The following is a 22,999-nucleotide window of genomic DNA, read 5'->3' as shown; positions in this document are numbered from 1 at the left end:
GGTGTCGATGGCTGCCTGCATCCTAGCAACAGAAGACACTAAGGAGCAATGGTTGTCTGTGTCCCGGCAACAAAGGACAGTAGCTGGCAATAGCTGTCTGTTTTCCAGCAATGAAGGTTCTAGACAGCATTGGCTGCCTATGTCCTGCAACAAAGGATACCAGGCAACAGGATCCATCATGCATCAGAGCAACAACAGATGCTTGATGGCAATGGCCGTCTGAATACACGGCCAGCTTGCCCATGCAATGACAGTGCCTCTAAAAAGCAGTGACTCTGCATTTTGTTTGGCCATTGCCCCCCCCCCCCCCCCCCCAGAGAAAACCACTGACCCAACACATCCCAATAACTCAGTACTCACCAGTCCTTCACTTGGCATGATGTTCGTGAGATGGACGACTTCCAAATGGGCAGACTGAGACACCAGCGAATCGGATGACAGGGAAATAATGTGGTCACAGATCCCAGACAAAGTTTTGCACTAGAAAATAGACAAGTAAAAGAAACAATGTTACAACAGTTCTGTATACCAGAAACAACAGATTGAGGAGCACAACATCGTATCAGATTTGGGTAAACAGAAGACAAACAGCTATAGTGGGGCTGACACCCCAGCACAACCAATTCTAGTTAGAGGACCACAGGTGGCCAATCTCGATCTGCTGAAGAGAACATTAGTTGTATGGTAATGTAGAAGGGGAAGACTGGACTGGGGGACAGGGGGGCATTTGGGCCTTTGGCCCTGAGTGGAGACACTTCGCCATGCAGAGATCAGTCAGAGCAGGACCTACAGTCCTTGACATATGCTGAACATTATATATCTACCTAGTCCATGACCTGCTATCATAGTGTCTGATAGAAGGAAGTCTTCCAACATCACCTTTCTTTGCGGCTCTGAGGTGTCATGTGACCAAATGCAGAGAGACGCATAGAAAGCGGATGCTGACAGATATGGAAAGGTGTTTCAATAATGTCTTTTAGGAACATCCACCTTTCACCAGGTCCACCAATCAACGAGGCACCATCACATACTTTGAGATATATGTTCTTTAGCCTACAAAAATGTTTCTCCACCATGAAAGGACTACTTGGTTGAGCTTGCTTCCCAGTCCTCCATATAATGCACTTGTAATACTTAACTTAGAACTGTGGTCAGTACATTCCAATAAGGTCATATAGCCACCTCCTATATATAGGATTGAGTGTACAGATTGCCCCTCCATGTGGAGATGGCTCCCATGAAGCTTTGACCCTTGACTATGGAGTTCCTAGCAGTGAAACCCATATCTCCTTATGGTGATCCCCATGAGGCCTTAACCTTTGATTTTGGAATGCCTTACAATGAGACCCATACCTCCGTGTGGTGGTCCCCATGAAGTCTTAACCTTTGATTATGGAGTGCCTTACAGTGAGACCCATACCTCCGTATGGTGGTCCCCATGAAGCCTTAACCTTTGACTATGGAGTGCCTTACAGTGAGATACATGCCTCCGTATGGTGGTCCCTATGAAGCCTTAACCTTTGATTATGGAGTGCCTTACAGTGAGACCCATACTTCCGTATGGTGGTCCCCATGAAGCCTTAACCTTTGACTATGGAGTGCCTTACAGTGAGATACATACCTCCGTATGGTGGTCCCTATGAAGCCTTAACCTTTGATTATGGAGTGCCTTACAGTGAGACCCATACCTCCGTATGGTGGTCCCCATGAAGCCTTAACCTTTGACTTTGAAGTGCCTTGCAGGATGAAACGTTCTACAAGAAAGGAATAATGGGCCTGCAGCACCGGTGGCAAAAGTGTGTGGAGCTGAAAGGTAGGCTGAGAGGCTGTGGTAGGTAGGCCTTTCATTGGTAGGCTGAGAACTTTTCAGTTGCCCCTCGTATATTCCCTGAAAGTATGGTGGTCCCCAGGAGGCCTTAACCTTTGATTTTTGAGTGCCTTACAATGAGACCCATACCTCCGTATGGTGGTCCCCATGAAACCTTATCCTTTGACTATGGAGTGCCTTACAGTGAGATACATACCTCCGTATGGTGGTCCCCATGAAGCCTTAACCTTTGATTATGGAGTGCCTTACAGTGAGACCCATACCTCCGTATGGTGGTCCCCATGAAAGGTAGGCTGAGAGGCTGTGGTAGGTAGGCCTTTCATTGGTAGGCTGTGAACTCTTCAGTTGCCCCTCGTATATTCCCTGAAAGTATGGTGGTCCCCAGGAGGCCTTAACCTTTGACTATGGAGTGCCTTACAATGAGACCCATACCTCCGTATGGTGGTCCCCATGAAAGGTAGGCTGAGAGGCTGTGGTAGGTAGGCCTTTCATTGGTAGGCTGAGAACTTTTCAGTTGCCCCTCGTATATTCCCTGAAAGTATGAAGTTCATTGGTGGTTGGGAGGTACCTATAGTTCCTATTACAGCCATGTGAACACATCAGATCATGCGTGACGTATTTCCAGATTATGACCAAATAAGTAGCCCAACTGGAGGTTTATAACGGCTTCATTTACCATCCTCACGTGGCCTTGGCAAGGACAGGGCATTTTAGGGGCAATAAAGAAGTCTATGTGATTGTCGTTGCCCTATCATTGAGAAGAGGGGAGGAAGCACTTGACCGCGAAGCGGCACTTTAGCGGCACATCTGCCGTCTATGGTTGCTCTTCTTCATTTCCATGGCCATCGGTTTTGGCTATATCCCCATAGATAATGTACTGGAACATTTCAGTCTGAGTTTTACAAGAACAGAAAATCTGCAGCGAAGGGCCTATTAAATTCACGATTGCATCTCCTCATTAAACTTTCACAGTATACTCAATAATTCATACATTATTGTTTCACTGTCTAAAAATAGCCGTTTTATTCAGCCTCAATACAGAAAATCTCAGTCAGAAATCACAGAACTGCATTTGATTTAGGACACCCTTTTTTCTGTCCCAAATTCACCGGAATAAGGGCCTGAGTTTCAGGTCTCCAGCCCTCCCCATTATGCAAATGCTTTTTAGATACACGCCTCGTCTGTGAGTATGTTTTCATCTTTTATACCTTTCAATAAACCTTGGATAATGCCCTAGGTGTGAGCGCCACCTGTCTATTCTCTACCCAGTGGCTGATCTCCCCGTCTGAGGAGGGCTGCACCCCTGAAGCATCTCCTTTGGTCGTCGCTGTCCTTGGCTTCCCATTGGCTGTGCATTTCCTGAGGCGCTGGAGAGTACATACGGCTCCCCATGGGGATGTCTGTGTGGGACAAACCATTTGTGTAGACCCTCTGAGACATAGGGGTCCATCTATATATTTAATGAGGGTTCACTGGGACCCCCTCCCATAGTCATGTAGCTTTGCACTTTGTTCACTTCTAGGGCTGGAAAGATGCAGATGATGCTTTTTAGGAAACCCTAACTTTTGCTTGGAAAGGTAGGAAGGAAGGAGCGTCCGGTGTCCAAAGAGATGTGAGCTGAAAGGTGGGTTAGAAGACGTTTATTGAAAGTAGCAACAAGCACATCAAGACAATGAGTTTCGGGGGAAAGAGGACCCCATTTCTTCTTTTCCAACCAAAACGCGTTGGATCAATGTACTTGTTGCGATTTTCAATAAACACTTTCTAACTCACCTTTCATCTCGCATCTCTGTGGACACCGGGTGCTCCTGCCTTTCTACCTTTCTAAGTCTACATGCAGAAACGACCATTAGGCCGTACCAAAAGGTGGCACTTTGAACGTCAAGAGGCCACACCTCTACTATCCACTACCGAAAAGGAATTTCATCCTACTCGTCCACGCAATCACCCACCCATGACCAGTGACTGGTCTAATCAGTCCAGCGCCATCTCCAGCACAAACGGCTGTGTTCTCGGTTTTGGGCAACAAGCCTGCACTTTACTCCCGGCCTGACCGACACTGAGACACACAGAATCCTTCTCTCATTTTCTTCTGGCACCATTCGGACTGACCTTAGTTGTATATTATGAACCAACAAAGAGTTCAGTGTACAGTAAAGTCTGGAAACTGCTGTGCTTGCAGGATGAATAAGTGAGATCTATTCCGGGACCAAAAAAGAGAGACAGAGCAGGCTGGAGAGTCCTACTGGTGTAGTACAACCTGTTCAACATGGAGGAACCCTTGAAATTACTTCCCTGTCTCGGGGAACCCCTGCTAAGAATGACTATATCTACAACTCATGATACATTAGTGTGACGGTCAGTGGGAAGAATCTTCCTTACACGTGTGGTCATTGGAAACTTATCTTAGAGGCAGATATTGCTCAAGGAACCCCTAGCAACCTCTGGAGGAACCGTGGTTGAGAAACCCTGGTGTAGTAACTGGGAAAAAAAAATCAATGAAAAAAGGAGAAAAATAAACGTAGTGAAGAACTCACACCTGGTGAGATTGTGGATGACCAAATGTGAGGTGTGTGCCATCTGGGGTGGTTCATGGTGGAGAACACGTCTGTCTCCACACAGGGCTTAGGAGGTTGCACTTGATGCTCTGGTAGTGTCCAAACCTGCTAATTCGTATGGAACTTGGGAACGGTCAAAATGGTGACCACTGTTCAAAAAGAGGGACATAGATTTCCTTAAAAGTTGACGTTTATTGGACACATAATGAATTTTGTGGATTGTTGTCAGTTCTTTAGACCAATGGTGTGGAAACGGCATCTACACCATCGGACAACTTTTATCAAGAAATCCATGCCGTCTTTGGACTGATTATATATTGTTTTGGGCCATTGCTCCAGCATTGGTTTCCTTCACATCCCTCCTCTCAGAGTGCAGTAAAGCCTGCTCTCCATCTGCATCAACCTATATCTACACAAAGCAAGGCTGGAATGGGCTACACGGCTGGAATGGGCTACAAGGCTGGAATGGGCTACAAGGCTGGAATGGGCTACAAGGCTGGAAAGGGCTACAAGGCTGGAATGGCCTACAAGGCTGGAATGGCCTACAAGGCTGGAAAGGGCTACAAGGCTGGAATGGGCTACAAGGCTGGAATGGGCTACAAGGCCGGAAAGGGCTACAAGGCTGGAATGGCCTACAAGGCTGGAATGGCCTACAAGGCTGGAAAGGGCTACAAGGCTGGAAAGGGCTACAAGGCTGGAATGGTCTACAAGGCTGGAATGGGCTACAAGGCTGGAAAGGGCTACAAGGCTGGAATGGCCTACAAGGCTGGAAAGGGCTACAAGGCTGGAATGGGCTACAAGGCTGGAATGGGCTACAAGGCTGGAAAGGGCTACAAGGCTGGAATGGCCTACAAGGCTGGAATGGCCTACAAGGCTGGAATGGCCTACAAGGCAGAAATGGGCTACAAGGCTGGAATTGGCTACAAGGCTGGAATGGCCTACAAGGCTGGAATGGGCTACAAGGCCGGAATGGCCTACAAGGCCGGAATGGCCTACAAGGCCGGAATGGGCTACAAGGCCGGAATGGCCTACAAGGCCGGAATGGGCTACAAGGCCGGAATGGGCTACAAGGCCGGAATGGCCTACAAGGCCGGAATGGGCTACAAGGCCGGAATGGCCTACAAGGCCGGAATGGGCTACAAGGCCGGAATGGGCTACAAGGCCGGAATGGCCTACAAGGCTGGAATGGGCTACAAGGCTGGAATGGGCTACAAGACCATCAGCAAGCAGCTTGGTGAGAAGGAGACAACTGTTGGAGGGATTATGCGCAAATGGAAGAAATACAAAATAATCATCAATCGCCCTCGGTCCGGAGCTCCATGCAAGATTTCACCTCATGGGGTAAGGATGGTCATGAGAAAAGTGAGGGATCAGCCCAGAACTACACAGGAGTCTGGGAAAAGTGGATATAGTGAATGCGGGGTCCATGAAGAATGGATATAGTGAATGCAGGGTCCGGGAAGAGCGGATATAGTGAATTCGGGGTCCGGGGAGAGCGGATATAGTGAATGCGGGGTCCGGGGAGAGCGGATATAGTGAATGCGGGGTCCGGGGAGAGAGGATATAGTGAATGCGGGGGTCCGGGGAGAGTGGATATAGTGATGGAGGGGTCCGGGGAGAGAGGATATAGTGAATGCGGGGTCCGGGGAGAGAGGATATAGTGAATGCGGGGTCCGGGGAGAGCGGATATAGTGAATGCGGGGTCCGGGGAGAGCGGATATAGTGAATGCGGGGTCCGGGGAGAGCGGATATAGTGAATGCAGGGTCCGGGAAAAGCGGATATAGTGAATGCGGGGTCCGGGGAGAGCGGATATAGTGAATGCGAGGTCCGGGGAGAGAGGATATAGTGAATGCGGGGTCCGGGGAGAGCGGATATAGTGAATGCGGGGTCCGGGGAGAGCGGATATAGTGAATGCGGGGTTCGTGGAGAGCGGATATAGTGAATGCGGGGTCTGTGGAGAGCGGATATAGTGAATGCGGGGTCCATGGAGAATGGATATAGTGAATGCGGGGTCTGGGGAGAGCGGATATAGTGAATGCGGGGTCCGGGGAGAGCGGATAAGGTGAATGCGGGGTCCGGGGAGAGGGGATATAGTGAATGCGGGGTCTGGGGAGAGCGGATATAGTGAATGCGGGGTCCGGGGAGAGCGGATAAGGTGAATGCGGGGTCCGGGGAGAGCGGATATACTGAATGCGGGGTCCGGGGAGAGCAGATACAGTGAATGCGGGGTCCGGGGAGAGAGGATATAGTGAATGCGGGGTCCGGGGAGAGCGGATATAGTGAATGCGGGGTCCGGGGAGAGCGGATATAGTGAATGCGGGGTCCGGGGAGAGCGGATATAGTGAATGCGGGGTCCGGGGAGAGCGGATACAATGATTGCGAGGAAAGCTGCGAGGTTAAAGTGGAATTGATTTTGCGGTTCTCCTTTCATTTGCCGTCCTGCGGCGCAGAGCGTGTAAGGAAAGCCCCGGCGCCGTTCCCCGCAGGAAGCCGAGCTCATGGCGCCCGAGCGATCTCTCGGAATTCAGGAGGCATCATTAAGGATTACAGATGAATATTCATGATGAGAAATAATTACATGTCATTTCCAGTCGTGTTGACAAGGAAAACCGACTTCAAAGTTCCGGGGGAACGCCGCGCCGCGCATTCTGTTTACTGGAAGACGGACGGGTTTAGAATTCTAAAAGCTCTTTTTATCCGGAGTTGCAAATGAAGCTGAAAGACGAGTTATCAGGTCATTAGAATTGGAAAAATAACGATGAAAAAGAGACGACGTGAAAAAAAACAAACGGGTAAATACCCGCGTGGAAGGAGAAACGCAGCGTCCATCGCTTGGTAAAGAAGAGGAAACGATGGAAGTAAATCGATGTTTCTGCTCTTCTATGCAACTCCAATGTAGTAGGGGGGGAGGGGGGCGGTAATTTTTGTTTGGCATCAGCAGGGCTTTTTTTCTCAGAGAATAGGTGCAGGAACTCCCCTTTTTGAATCACCCCTTATCTCCGCCCCCTACCCACCTCTGAACACCAACCCTTGTCTCCGCCCCCTACCCACCTCTGAACACCAACCCTTGTCTCCGCCCCCTACCCACCTCTGCACACTTACCCTTGGTTGCACCCCCTACCCACCTTTGAGCACCAACCCTTGTCTCCGCCCCCTACCCACCTCTGAACACCAACCCTTGTCTCCGCCCCCTACCCACCTCTGAACACCAACCCTTGTCTCCACCCCCTACCCACCTCTGCGCACCAACCCTCATCTCTGCCCCCTACCCACCTTTGAGCACCAACCCTTGTCTCCACCCCTACCCACCTCTGCGCACCAACCCTTGTCTCCACCCCCTACCCACCTTTGAGCACCAACCCTTGTCTCCACCCCTACCCACCTCTGCGCACCAACCCTCATCTCTGCCCCCTACCCACCTCTGCGCACCAACCCTTGTCTCCGCCCCCCACCCTCCTCTGCGCACCAACCCTTGTCTCTTCCCCCTACCCACCTCTGAGCACCAACCCTTGTCTCCGCCCCCCACCCACCTCTGAGCACCAACCCTTGTCTCCGCCCCTGACCCACCTCTGAGCACCAACCCTTGTCTCCGCCCCCTACCCAGCTCTGCGCACCAACCCTTGTCTCCGCCCCCTACCCACCTCTGAGCACCAACCCTTGTCTCCGCCCCCTACCCAGCTCTGAGCACCAACCCTTGTCTCCGCCCCCCACCCTCCTCTGAGCACCAACCCTTGTCTCCGTCCCCTACCAATCTCTGAGCACCAACCTTTGTCTCCGCCCCCTACCCACTTCAGCGCACAAACCCTTGTCTCCGCCCCCAACCACCTCTGCGCACCAACCCTTGTCTCTGCCCCCTACCCACTTCAGCGCACAAACCCTTGTCTCCGCCCCCAACCACCTCTGCGCACCAACCCTTGTCTCTGCCCCCTACCCACTTCAGCGCACCAACCCTTGTCTCCGCCCCCTACCCACTTCAGCGCACAAACCCTTGTCTCCGCCCCCAACCACCTCTGCGCACCAACCCTTGTCTCTGCCCCCTACCCACTTCAGCGCACCAACCCTTGTCTCTGCCCCCTACCCACTTCTGCGCACCAGAATATACTGCCCAGCAACAATAGACCCCCCAGCAGCAGTAGACCCCCCAGCAATAATAGACTGCCTAGTAATATTAGAACCATCCAGCAACAACAATATACTCCCCAGCAACAAAAGACCCCCTAACAACAATAGACCCCATAACAATAGATCCCCAGCAACATTAGACCCCATCCAGCATCAACAATATACCCCCCAGCAACAATAGGTCTCCCCACAACAATAAACCCCCAGCAACAGTTGCCGCCACAATAGATCCCCAGCAACAACAATGCTGGATGGGGTCTAATGTTGCTGGGGGGTCTATTGTTGCTGGGGAGTAAATTGTTGTTGCTGGGAGGGGACTATTGCTTCTGGGGATCTATTGTTGCTGGGGGTATATTGTTGTTGCTGGATGGGGTCTAATGTTGCTGGGGGGGGGTCTATTGTTACTGGGGAGTATATTTTTGTTGCTGGGAGGGGACTATTGTTGCTGGGTATCTATTGTTGTGGGGGGAAACTATCTGTAGCAGTAATGTAAGCCCAGTATTTGCAGCAGGGAAAACCGAAGGCGCATGGAGGAAACCAGAAGTAGGCATGGCTACGCATTTCAGGGGGCGTCCCCTTTGTCAAGCCTCCTTGTTTGTGGCTTCAGACTAGAGTGTGAGGTGGTTCCAAGTTGTCCAGATCAAGCAGAACACATGTGGGTCTAGAACGGGGGCTCCCAAACCTGTCATCAGCCCCCACCCTCCAAGTCCTGTAGATCTTCCTCAGTCCTGACCTCTTCATCTGACTGCCTTGATTCCTGACCTCCTTGGTCACCTTCCTTGATTCCTGACCTCCTCAGCCACCTGGTTCAAGTCCTGACCACTTCATCTGCCTGCTTTGACTCCTGACCTCCTCGGTCATCTGCCTCAATTCCTGACCTCCTCAGTCATCTGCCTCAATTCCTGACCTCCTTGGTCATCTGCCTCAATTCCTGACCTCCTTGGTCACCTTCCTTGATTCCTGACCTCCTCAGCCACCTGCTTCAAGTCCTGACCACTTCATCCGCCTGCCTTGATTCCTGACCTCCTCAGCCACCTGGTTCAAGTCCTGACCACTTCATCTGCCTGCTTTGACTCCTGACCTCCTCGGTCACCTGCCTCAATTCCTGACCTCCTCAGTCACCTGCCTCAATTCTTGACCTCCTTGGTCATCTGCCTCAATTCCTGACCTCCTCAGTCATCTGCCTCAATTCCTGACCTCCTCGGTCATCTGCCTCAATTCCTGACCTCCTCAGCCACCTGCATACTTCATCCATCTGCCTGCCTTGATTCCTGACCTCCTCGGTCATCTGTCTCAATTCCTGACCACTTCATCTGCCTACCTTGATTCCTGACCTCCTTGGTCACCTTCCTTGATTCCTGACCTCCTCAGCCACCTGCTTCAAGTCCTGACCACTTCATCCGCCTGCCTTGATTCCTGACCTCCTCAGCCACCTGGTTCAGGTCCTGACCACTTCATCCATCTGCCTCGATTCCTGACCTCCTCGGTCATCTGCCTCGATTCCTGACCTCCTCGGGCATCTGCCTCGATTCCTGACCTCCTCAGCCACCTGGTTCAGGTCCTGACCACTTTATCCATCTGCCTCGATTCCTGACCTCCTTGGTCACCTTCCTTGATTCCTGACCTCCTTGGTCATCTGCGTTGATTCTTGACTTCCTCAGCCACCTGCTTCAAGTCCGAACCACTTCATCCATCTGCCTCGATTCCTGACCTCCTTGGTCACCTTCCTTGATTCCTGACCTCCTTGGTCACCTTCCTTGATTCCTGACCTCCTTGGTCACCTTCCTTGATTCCTGACCTCCTTGATCTTCTGCGTTGATTCTTGACTTCCTCAGCCACCTGCTTCAAGTCCGAACCACTTCATCCGCCTGCCTGGATTCCTGACCTCCTCGGTCATCTGCCTTGACTCCTGACCTCCTCGGTGGGCAGTGCGATAAGGGGGGTTAGAACAGTGTGGGGGTTGGGGAGCACTAGAAAATGCCAAGGACTGCAATGTTGGGTGGGGAAAGGGGGGGGGGGGTGTCAGTCATAAAATGGTGACAGGACCTTCCAGCCCGATTTCACAAACAGGATGAAAACTAAAATATAAGCAAATACGATCATTTACATAACAGGCAACAATCGCCGAAAGATCTGCCGGATCCCCCACTGACAATGTAACAATTTTGAGGATCGGTGAAAAAGATCCAGAAGAAGACCAGGGATGGCGGTGAGAGACGATAACGCTGCGTACCGGATTGTTCTCCATCTCACACACATTAATAGAGATGATTCTCCCCTCCCCCTCCCCCCCAATAATGAAATATTCCCGGCACACATCCTGCCTCCTAAATCTCAGGAATCATAGCGGAATGTCACGCCGCCGTCATCAGCGCCTGTGATTGGCTTTTAAATGTCTGCGCTCACTAATGACATCCTTACTGTGGAAATAAACCGAAGATAATCAACGTTACAATTAAGGAGACGTGTCAGGTGATCGCTTGCATGGACCGAGAGTGGGTGGGGCTTAGCAGCAAGTGACATACACTATATTGCCCAAAGTATTGGCCCCGCCCTCCAAATCATGTGATTCAGGTGTTCCAATACCCTTTCAATCATGTGATTCAGGTGTTCCATTCCCCTCCCAATCATGTGATTCAGGTGTTCCAATCCCCTCCCAATCATGTGATTCAGGTGTTCCAATCCCCTCCCAATCATGTGATTCAGGTGTTCCAATCCCCTCCCAATCATGTGATTTAGGTGTTCCAATCCCCTCCCAATCATGTGATTCTGGTGTTCCAATCCCCTCCCAATCATGTGATTTAGGTGTTCCAATCCCCTCCCAATCATGTGATTCAGGTGTTCCAATCCCCTCCATATCATGTGATTCGGGTGTTCCAATCCCCTCCATATCATGTGATTCGGGTGTTCCAATCACCTCCATATCATGTGATTCGGGTGTTCCAATCCCCTCCATATCATGTGATTCGGGTGTTCCAATCCCCTCTATATCATGTGATTCAGGTGTTCCAATCCCCTCCATGGACACAGGTGTATACAATCAAGCCCCTAGGCATGCAGACGGCTTCTACAAACATTGGTGAAAGAATGGGTCGCTCTCAGGAGCTCAGTGACTCCAAGCGTGGTCCCGTGATAGGTGGTCACCTGGGCAATAAGTCCATCCGTGACATTTCCTGGCTACTAAATATTCCACGCTCAACTGTTAGTGGGATTATAACAAAGTGGAAGCCACTGGGAACAACAGCCACTCAGCCACCAAGTGGTAGGCCACGTCACATGACAGGGCGGGGTCAGCGCATGCTGAAGCGCACAGTGCGCAGAAGTCGCCAACTGTCTGCAGAGTCAATTGCTAAAGACCTCCAAACTTGGTGTGGCCTTCAGATGAGCCCAACAACAGTGCGTAGAGAGCTTCATGGAATGGGTTTCCATGGCCGAGCAGCTGCATCCAAGCCTTCCATCACCAAGTGCAATGCAAAGCGTCGGATGTCATGGTGTAAAGCACGCCGCCACTGGACTCTAGAGCAGAGGAGACGTGCTCTCTGGAGTGACCAATCACGCTTCTCTGTCTGGCAATCCGATGGACGTGTCTGGGTTTGGCGGTTGCCAGGAGAACGGTACTTGCCTGACTGCATTGTTCCAAGTGTAAAGTTTGGTGGAGGGGGGATTATGGTGGGGGGGGGTGTTCTTCAGGGGTTGGGCTTGGCCGCCTAGTTCCAGGGAAGGGAACTCTTAAGGCAACATTTTGGACAATTTTATGCTCCCAGCTTTGTGGGAGGAGTTTGGGAATGGCCCCTTCATGTTCCAACATGACTGCCCACCAGTACACAAAGCAAGGTCCATAAAGACATGGAGGAGCCAGTTTGGGGTGGAGGAACTTGACTGTCCTGCACAGAGTCCTGACCTCAACCCCATAGAACACCTTTGGGATGAATTAGAGCGGAGACTGTGAGCCAGGCCTCCTCCCCCGACATCAGTGCCTGACCTGACAAATGTGCTTCTGGAAGAATGGTCCAACCTTCCCATAGACACCCTCCTAAACCTTGTGGACGGCCTTCCCAGAAGAGTTGAAGCTGGTATAGCTGCAAAGGGCGGGGCCAACTCAATATTGAACCCTACGGACTAAGACTGGGGGGCCATTAAAGGTCATGTGTGTGCAAAGGGCGGGGCCAACTCAATATTGAACCCTATGGACTAAGACTGGGGGGCCATTACAGGTCATGTGTGTGTGGAAAGGGCGGAGCCAACTCAATATTGAACCCTATGGACTAAGACTGGGGGGCTATTAAAGGTCATGTGTGTGGAAAGGGCGGGGCCAACTCAATATTGAACCCTACGGACTACGACTGGGAGTCCATTAAAGGTCATGTGCCTGGAAAGGGTGGGGCCAACTCAATATTGAACCCTACAGACTAAGACTGGGGGGCCATTAAAGGTCATGTGCGTGGAAAGGGTGGGGCCAACTCAATATTGAACCCTACATACTAAGACTGGGGGGCCATTAAAGGTCATGTGTGTGGAAAGGGCGGGGTCAACTCAATATTGAACCCTACGGAGTAAGACTGGGGGGGCATTAAAAGTCATGTGTGTGGAAAGGGCGGGGCCAACTCAATATTGAACCCTCCGGACTAAGACTGGGGGGCCATTAAAGGTCATGTGTGTGGAAAGGGCGGGGCCAACTCAATATTGAACCCTCCGGACTAAGACTGGGGGGCCATTAAAGGTCATGTGTGTGGAAAGGCGGGTGGCCCCATACTTGGGGCAATATAGTGTATGTACCACCAAGGGGGCGGGGCTTACTATCCGTAAGGGTGGAGCAAGGTCATGGCGTAAAACAGACACAAGGAATTGGTACGTTCTGTTCCTGAGCTGGACATAATGCAGAGTAAAGATGTGACGCTGACCACATATGTTACAATCTGATTGTACAATCTTCATTAGGTCTGCCAATAGGAGTCTGCGTGACTGGATACCATTTGATGGAGACTCCTCCCCTGTACTGAGACTGTGGATTTCACTGCACACTGTGAGCTTCTTACAACGTGCATTCGAAGTTGCAGTACCGCATTTCCTGGCTGGAGGACGCCCAGCATCATCTAACCCACGGGTGTCAAACTGGTGGCCCTCCAGCTGTTGCCAAACTACAAGTCCCATGAGGCATTGCAAGATTGACAGTTACCAGCGTGACTCCCACAGGCAGAGGCATGATGGGACTTGTAGTTTCGCAACAGCTGGAGGGCCGCCAGTTTGACACCCCTGATATTAGTAATTTCCTCCCCAACCTGACAGTCCCCGGCCCCGCCCCTTTCCTTTATTGGATTTCGAATTTTGTCAGTCCAGAAGCTACTGTATGTACAACACCTTGCTGGCCCCTCCCATCAGCCATGATCTGCCTGCATTGCATAGAGAAGTACTGTGGCCCAGTGATGACATTATCAGGTCTAAAATAAGGAATGTGATAAAAAGAGAAAAGTTTTATGTAGAAACGTCATTGGCATGTTGATGGAGGTGGGGGGGGGGGGGGGGGGAGGAACCGGGGGAAGGCAAAATATAAGCAGCTTTAACCGGCAAATCCGACGGCTGATTTATTGAGATCCAAACCGAAGCCTTAAGAAACAAACGATTAAATAAAAAGCTTTTATGTCTTCCTGGAGTCACAAAACATCAAATCCCCGGCGTCATTATGATGGAAGAAGACGGCGGTAATGGCGCGTTTATCGGAGACGTTCTGCGCAAAGTTTGCCGTAATGTCACATTCGGCGTTAATGGCCGTCACAAAATTACCGAAATGTAATTACACATCTCTTACGCTTGTTTTTTCCTTTTTACGACGCGCGGCGGAGGAAGGCGGAGGGAGACGGGATGAAAATGGATAAATAAAACCCGGCGTGATGGTGTCAGCGAGACGTCCCGGGTCCCCCCGAGTGGGGGGGGGGGGTTGGGGGGTCCTAGGCGAAGGGTCTCGGGGGGGGCGATGATCTGGGATGGAGATTCCGGAAGGTTCGGCTTCGGCTGGATGGTCCCATGTCAGTCGGTTTGGATGGAAACCCCGAATGGGTGACTTTACTTTTCAGCTTTGTCTGATCTCAGTGCTGCTGGTCTCCTGCGGACTCCTCCAGCCACTTCCTGTCCACGTGCACTATCTGCCCATCATTGCTGTGGGCCGGCTTCCTTACAGTGACAACTAGGGGGCGCACTTCTGCAGCATGTGTCACCACAGTACAGGGTGACAACACAGAAGCACAATTGAAAGAGTGAGACAGAACGTTGTCACCCTACAGCAGGAAGTGCCTGAATAAAGACCTTCACTGCTGGAACACCAAGGAGAATTTACAGCCGAGGTTTAATCTGCTTAACCCCCCCCCCAGCAACATGCCAATGACACTTTCATTACATACCTAATTTTAGACCTAGTGATGTCATCACTGGGTCTCTGTGCTTTTCTATACAATGCAGGCAAATCACGACTAGTGGGAGGGGCCAGCAGGGTGCTGTACATAGCCTTCTGAAAACATCACAGCGCCCTGCTTCAGTACTCCTCTCAAGAGACCTCCGTTCTGATGCAAGCTGCGGGAGGAGATAACTCACATCATATCACATCATACATCGTATCACATCATATCACATCATACATCGTATCACATCATACATCATATCACATCATACATCATATCACATCATACATCATATCACAAAATACATCGTATCACATCATACATCATATCACATCATACATCGTATCACATCATACATCATATCACATTATATCACATCATACATCATATCACATTATATCACATCATACATCATATCACATTATATCACATCATACATCATATCACATCATACATCATATCACATCATACATCGTATCACATCATACATCATATTACATCATATCACATCATACATCATATCACATTATATCACATCATACATCATATCACATCATACATCGTATCACATCATACATCATATTACATCATATCACATCATACATCATATCACATCATATCACATCATACATCATATCACATCATACATCGTATCACATCATACATCATATTACATCATATCACATCATACATCATATCACAAAATACATCGTATCACATCATACATCGTATCACATCATACATCATATCACATCATACATCGTATCACATCATACATCATATCACATCATACATCGTATCACATCATACATCATATCACATCATACATCGTATCACATCATACATCGTATCACATCATACATCATATCACATCATACATCGTATCACATCATACATCGTATCACATCATACATTTCACATCATATCACATCATACATCATATCACATCATTCATATCACATCATACATCATATCACATCATACATTGCACATCATATCACATCATACATCATATCACATCAAACATTGCACATCATATCACATCATACATCATATCACATCATACATTGCACATCATATCACATCATACATCATATCACATCATACATTGCACATCATATCACATCATACATCATATCACATCATACATTGTATCACATCATACATCATATCACATCATACATCATATCACATCATACATCATATCACATCGTACATCGTATCACATCATACATCGTATCACATCATACATCGTATCACATCATACATTGTATCCCATCATATCACATCATACATCGTATCACATCATATCACATCATACATTGTATCACATCATACAGGATAATATCCGGACACGGGATATATTATGGGATGGTGAAGCGCTACAACCGCACTGATAACAATACTGATAATAATTCTCATGTGTCACATGACTGTCATCTGCCTTTATGTGTTTCTATGTCTTGTCTCGGCTCCGCCCTTTCCTCTGGTTTAGTTAATGCTGTATAGATAGCCCCTCCCCCTTTCCCAGTAATGCATTGCAGGAAGCCTCATGTCATGGAGCAGAAACATTGTGATCTTCTGACCGATCGAATGTTCATTGTAAGATTGTCTCAGTTTATGGAATAAACTTCACAGGATCTACAAGGTGTCATCTGATCCAGTCACTGCCTGTGGTATCCAACTGAGATTGGAGTGATCGCTACCTCACCACAACTGGGAGTTACAGAGATCACACCACCAATGCTGAGACTGGAGACAGAACAATACCAATGATAGTAATAATAATAATAATAAATACTAATAACAATGATAATAATAATAATAATAATAATAAATACTAATAACAATGATAATAATAATAATAATAATAATAAATACTAATAATAATAAATAATAATAATAATAATAATTATAATAATGCTAATAAATAATAATGATGATAATAATGATGATGATAATAATAATAATAAATAATAATAATAATGCTAAGAATAATATTGATAATAAATAATAATAATGCTAATAATAAATAATAATAATGCTAATAGATAATAATAATGATGATGATAATAATATTTAATAATAATAATGCTAATAATAATAAATAATAATAATGCTAATAATAATAAATAATAATAATGCTAATAAATAATAATAAATAATAATAATGCTAATAGATAATAATGCTAATAATTAATAATAATAATAATAATAATAAATAATAATAATGCTAATAATAATAATAAATAATAATAATGATAATAAATAATGATAATAATATTTAATAATAATAATGGAGCAAAACATTTTATTTGCATCGGCCGAGTCTGGTGTGAAGAACTCCTCTGTATTTCTCTACTTCCTGCGGGCAGAGTTGTTCATCGCTGATCGTCTCATTTTACACGAACGCACAAATCCGCTGATCTCATAAAACAACATGGTGTCTGTGCCCCGCCCCCAAGCTCAGCGGGAGGTGTTCTGTGTCTATGCCCCACCACAAGAGGGAGGTGCTCTGTGTCTATGCCACGCCCCAAGAGGGAGGTGTTCTGTGTCTATGCCTCGCCCCAAGAGGGAGGTGTTCTGTGTCTGCCTCGCCCCAAGAGGGAGGTGTTCTGTGTCTATGCCATGCCCCAGCTTCAGTGGGAGGTGTTCTGTGTCTATGCCCCGCCCCAAGAGGGAGGTGTTCTGTGTCTATGCCTCGCCCCAAGAGGGAGGTGTTCTGTGTCTATGCCATGCCCCAGCTTCAGTGGGAGGTGTTCTGTGTCTATGCCCCGCCCCAGCTTCAATGGGAGGTGTTCTGTGTCTATGCCCCGCCCCCAGCCTGGTTGGGGGTTACATACTCTGTAAAGATACATTTTTTTGAAGTTGAAATGTAAAGTTGACAATTAAAATGGGACTTCAGTACCCCGCAATGCTGACCCCCCCCCCTCTCCGGTGCCGCCATCTTTGAAATTCCAATATATGCACAAACGGGTCAAAGGGCTCCAAGAGGCCTTCAGGATAACACAGAGACCTGCAGCACATCTGTGCATGCTCAGACCGCTGAGATCCGGGACCTCCGTCCTTCTCCTGGGGACATCTGTGCATGCTCAGACCCCCTGAGATTTGGAACCTCCATCCCTCTGCTGGGGACATCTGTGCATCCTCAGACCCACTGAGATCCAAGACCTCCGTCCCTCTGCGCATCTGTGCATGCTCAGACCCCCTCAGATGTCCCATCTGTGCATGCTCAGACCCCCTGAGATACGGGACCTCCAATCCTCTGCTGGGGACATCTGTGCATGCTCAGATCCCCTGAGATCCGGGACCTCCGTCCCTCTGCTGTGGACATCTGTGCATGCTCAGACCCCCTGAGATCCGGGACCTCCGTCCATCTCCTGGGGACATCTGTGCATGCTCAGACCCCCTGAGATCTGGGACCTCCACCCCTCTGCTGGGGACATCTTTGCATGCTCAGACCCCCTGAGATCCGGGACCTCCGTCCCTCTGCTGGGAACACCTGTGCATGCTCAGACCCCTGAGATCTGGGACCTCCACCCCTCTGCTGGGGACATCTTTGCATGCTCAGACCCCCTGAGATCCGGGACCTCCGTCCCTCTGCTGGGAACACCTGTGCATGCTTAGACCCCCTGAGATCCGGGACCTCCGTCCTTCTGCTGGGGATCTCTGTGCATGCTCAGACCCCCTGAGATCCGGGACCTCCGTCCCTCTGCTGGGGACATCTGTGCATGCTCAGACCCCCTTAGATCCAAGACCTCTGTCCCTCTGCTGGGGACATCTGTGCATCCTCAGACCCCCTGAGATCCGGGACCTCCGTCCTTCTCCTGGGGACATCTGTGCATGCTCAGACCCCCTGAGATTTGGAACCTCCATCCCTCTGCTGGGGACATCTGTGCATCCTCAGACCCCCTGAGATCCAAGACCTCCGTCCCTCTGCTGGGGACATCTGTGCATGCTCAGACCCCCTGAGATCCGGGACCTCCGTCCTTCTCCTGGGGACATCTGTGCATGCTCAGACCCCCTGAGATTTGGAACCTCCATCCCTCTGCTGGGGACATCTGTGCATCCTCAGACCCCCTGAGATCCAAGACCTCCGTCCCTCTGCTGGGGACATCTGTGCATCCTCAGACCCCCTGAGATCCAAGACCTCCGTCCCTCTGCTGGGGACATCTGTGCATGCTCAGACCCCCTGAGATACGGGACCTCCAATCCTCTGCTGGGGACATCTGTGCATGCTCAGATCCCCTGAGATCCGGGACCTCCGTCCCTCTGCTGTGGACATCTGTGCATGCTCAGACCCCCTGAGATCCGGGACCTCCGTCCTTCTGCTGGGGACATCTGTGCATGCTAAGACCCCCTGAGATCCGGGACCTCCGTCCCTCTGCTGGGGACACCTGTACATGCTCAGACCCCCTGAGATCCGGGACCTCCGTCCCTCTCCTGGGAACACCTGTGCATGCTCAGACCCCCTGAGATCTGGGACCTCCACCCCTCTGCTGGGGACATCTTTGCATGCTCAGACCCCCTGAGATCCGGGACCTCCGTCCCTCTGCTGGGAACACCTGTGCATGCTTAGACCCCCTGAGATCCGGGACCTCCGTCCTTCTGCTGGGGACATCTGTGCATGCTCAGACCCCCTGAGATCTGGGACCTCCACCCCTCTGCTGGGGACATCTTTGCATGCTCAGACCCCCTGAGATCCGGGACCTGCGTCCCTCTGCTGGGGACACCTGTGCATGCTCAGACCCCCTGAGATCCGGGACCTCCGTCCTTCTGCTGGGGACACCTGTGCATGCTCAGACCCCCTGAGATCCGGGACCTCCGTCCTTCTCCTGGGGACACCTGTGCATGCTCAGACCCCCTGAGATGCGGGACCTCCGTCCCTCTGCTGGGGACACCTGTGCATGCTCAGACCCCCTGAGATCCGGGACCTCCCTCCTTGTGCTGGGGACATCTGTGCATGCTCAGACCTCCTGAGATCCGGGACCTCCGTCCTTCTCCTGGGGACACCTGTGCATGCTCAGACCCCCAGAGATCCGGAACCTCCATCCCTCTGCTGGGGACATCTGTGCATGCTCAGACCCCCTGAGATCCAACTTCCCAAGACAGTTTTTGGGTTCCCGGAATCTGGGAATGAAGACATTGAGGACCAGTTCACACTCCATGCGTTTCAGTTGCTTTTTTTCTGCATCCAAAACGCACAGAAAGTCAGTGATCTGGTTGTCAGTGTCATAGTTCACATCAGCGCTTGCAGCTCCCGTGCGTTCCGGTTGCAGAAAAAAATAGAAAAGGCTGCATTTATCCTGCACAGAACGCACCAAAACCCACTGGAACGCACATGTTCCTATCTAGATTGAAGAAAAAGAGGGGAAAAAATGCACTGGAACGCATCAAAAACGCATCACAAGGGGGAAAAATGAACCGGAAAACATAAAACGCACCGGAATTCACCAAAAACACGCATGACAAAAAAACGCATCTGGATTGCGTTTCTACAGTGAGAACCGGCCCTGAATCATTGTCTCAGATTTGCGTCTGTGGACAGAACCGTCCTCATCTGGCGCCAACCCTGAGATCACAGACAGCGACATTTGAAAAGCCTTCCCGCCAATGGGCGAGCCAGGAAAAGAGCGTCGCCGGGCGCGCAGCGCGTGACGGAAAACCGCCTCCCACAGATGAGGAGAAGAAAGGCTCAGCTTGAACGCTGCATTTTCCATTCGGCTCGGAAATGTTTGTTTACACGCGAGGACGACGCACAATGGAGCCGCCGTCGCCGCCGCGGCGTGTTTATGAAATGCGCTGCTTGAGAAGTGACACGGAAAATAACACCTATTTAGAAAATCAATGCGAGAATTCTTCGTTAATTTAAATGTCAGCCGACGGCTCTGGCAGAACCGCGCCAAAGTGATTATGTGTTTTATACGTACGGCGCGGGGTAATTAGCCCCACCGCAGCTCCGCAGTTATAATATATTATCGCTCTTTAGAAAACGGCGCCGGGAAAATCGTTCATCTACGCTAATCCACCGAAGCAGAGCCACGGCAAAGTGGACCTGTGCTCATGTGCGAACGCGACGATACGAGAAAGTCGATGGCATTCCGACCGCTAAGATCTCATCAAACTTTTAATAGGTTCAAGGAGATTTCCCTTCATTTCCTGTCCAATAGCCACAACAGGAAGTGGGAGGAAATCCCTCCAAAGTCAGGGAATACCAGGTTGTGACCAAACTAGTGACCCCATTGGAAGATTTCCCTTTTATTCCTGTTCTGGTGAAAACCCAAAATTGTGAATTTTCTTTCACTTCCTGTCCCATAGCCACAACAGGAAGCGGGAAGAAATCCCTCCAAAGTCAGGGAATCCCTGAGTGTCACCAGAACTAGTCACACCTTTGGTATCCGCTCTCCCCGGACCCCGCATTCACTATATCTACTCTCCCCGGACCCCGCATTCACTATATCCGCTCTCCCCGGACCCCGCATTCACTATATTCGCTCTCCCCGGACCCCGCATTCACTATATCCGCTCTCCCCGTACCCCGCATTCACTGTATCCGCTCTCCCTGGACCCCGCATTCACTATATCCGCTCTCCCCGGACCCCGCATTCACTGTATCCGCTCTCCCGGGACCCCGCATTCACTATATCCGCTCTCCCCGGACCCCGCATTCACTATATCCTCTCTCCCCGGACCCCGCATTCACTATATCCGCTCTCCCCGGACCCCGCATTCACTATATCCGCTCTCCCCGGACCCCGCATTCACTATATCCGCTCTCCCCGGACCCCGCATTCACTATATCCGCTCTCCCCGGACCCCGCATTCACTATATCCGCTCTCCCCGGACCCCGCATTCACTATATCCGCTCTCCCCGGACCCCGCATTCACTATATCTGCTCTCCCCGGACCCCGCATTCACTATATCCGCTCTCCCCGGACCCCGCATTCACTATATCCGCTCTCCCCCGGACCCCGCATTCACTAAATCCGCTCTCCCCGGACCCCGCATTCACTATATCCGCTCTCCCCGGACCCCGCATTCACTATATCCGCTCTCCCCGGACCCCGCATTCACTATATCCGCTCTCCCCGGACCCCGCATTCACTATATCCGCTCTCCCCGGACCCCGCATTCACTATATCCGCTCTCCCCGGACCCCGCATTCACTATATCCGCTCTCCCCGGACCCCGCATTCACTATATCCGCTCTCCCCGGACCCCGCATTCACTATATCCGCTCTCCCCGGACCCCGCATTCACTATATCCGCTCTCCCCCGACCCCGCATTCACTGTATCCGCTCTCCCCGGACCCCGCATTCACTATATCCGCTCTCCCCGGACCCCGCATTCACTATATCCGCTCTCCCCGGACCCCACATTCACTATATCCGCTCTCCCACAGTACACAGAACATGGAAATGCAATTATTTTAGCAAATCTAAACTGCTAAATCCCTTTTCTCAACAGCAGTATATAACAGTCTTGTGACTTCAGCAGAGCACTGGTTAAAGCTTGTAGGAGGAGTTTTCTTTCCGCTCTAAGAGGATGCAGAACCCCTGACCACTGTTTGGACAGTGCTGATTGGCCCTGTGCTGATCACATGCACTCTCCCAAGACAGAAAAAAACACCTCTTTAGCAATACACACCGAACTGAGCATGTGCATGTGACTACGGATTCAGTCTGTATCAGTTGGTCATTTTGACAAGAGGAGGGGCAGAGAAGACAGGATCAAACAGCCTTTTTACGAAATGCAGAGGATTAACCCCTTAGGTCCCACAGTGAGTATAACAAGCATGCGTCACTGCATCTACAGACTGATTGTACTGTGGGGGGGGGGGGGGTTCAGAAACACTTTAACTTCCACAGGAAACAATGACATCACAGATCCCCTGATATCAGAGAGGAAAAACAACACTCACCACATGGAGGATCTTATTTTCTGTTTCATAGACAGTGCAATCCTGCAGAGGAGGAAAGAAAGAGATCGGAGTTACAAGAGATATCATTAGAAGAGTCTCATGGAGATCTGCGGACAGCGACAGCGCGTGCAAATCCCCGCAATATACATTCTATTATCAGAATATTCCTTCATG

General features: G+C 50.1%; 1 long non-coding RNA gene across 1 annotated transcript in view; it reads right to left on the bottom strand.

Annotated features, from left to right (window-relative positions):
• Positions 1–359: 359 nt before the first annotated feature.
• Positions 360–22,999, bottom strand: part of LOC149428296 (uncharacterized) — a 70,921-nt gene continuing 48,281 nt past the window's right edge. Inside the window, exons 3-4 of the long non-coding RNA XR_016310794.1 lie at positions 22,826–22,867; positions 360–480 (exon numbers count right to left, since the gene is read on the bottom strand). This is a non-coding gene — a long non-coding RNA (uncharacterized LOC149428296). The remainder of the gene's footprint in view (positions 481–22,825; positions 22,868–22,999) is intronic.

This window comes from Staurois parvus, unplaced genomic scaffold (genome assembly GCF_062004578.1).
Source record: "Staurois parvus isolate SC_StPar_1 unplaced genomic scaffold, SC_StPar_1.0 ptg003346l, whole genome shotgun sequence".
Lineage (NCBI taxonomy): Eukaryota > Metazoa > Chordata > Amphibia > Anura > Ranidae > Staurois > Staurois parvus.
This window is presented reverse-complemented; position numbering and strand designations above follow the sequence as displayed.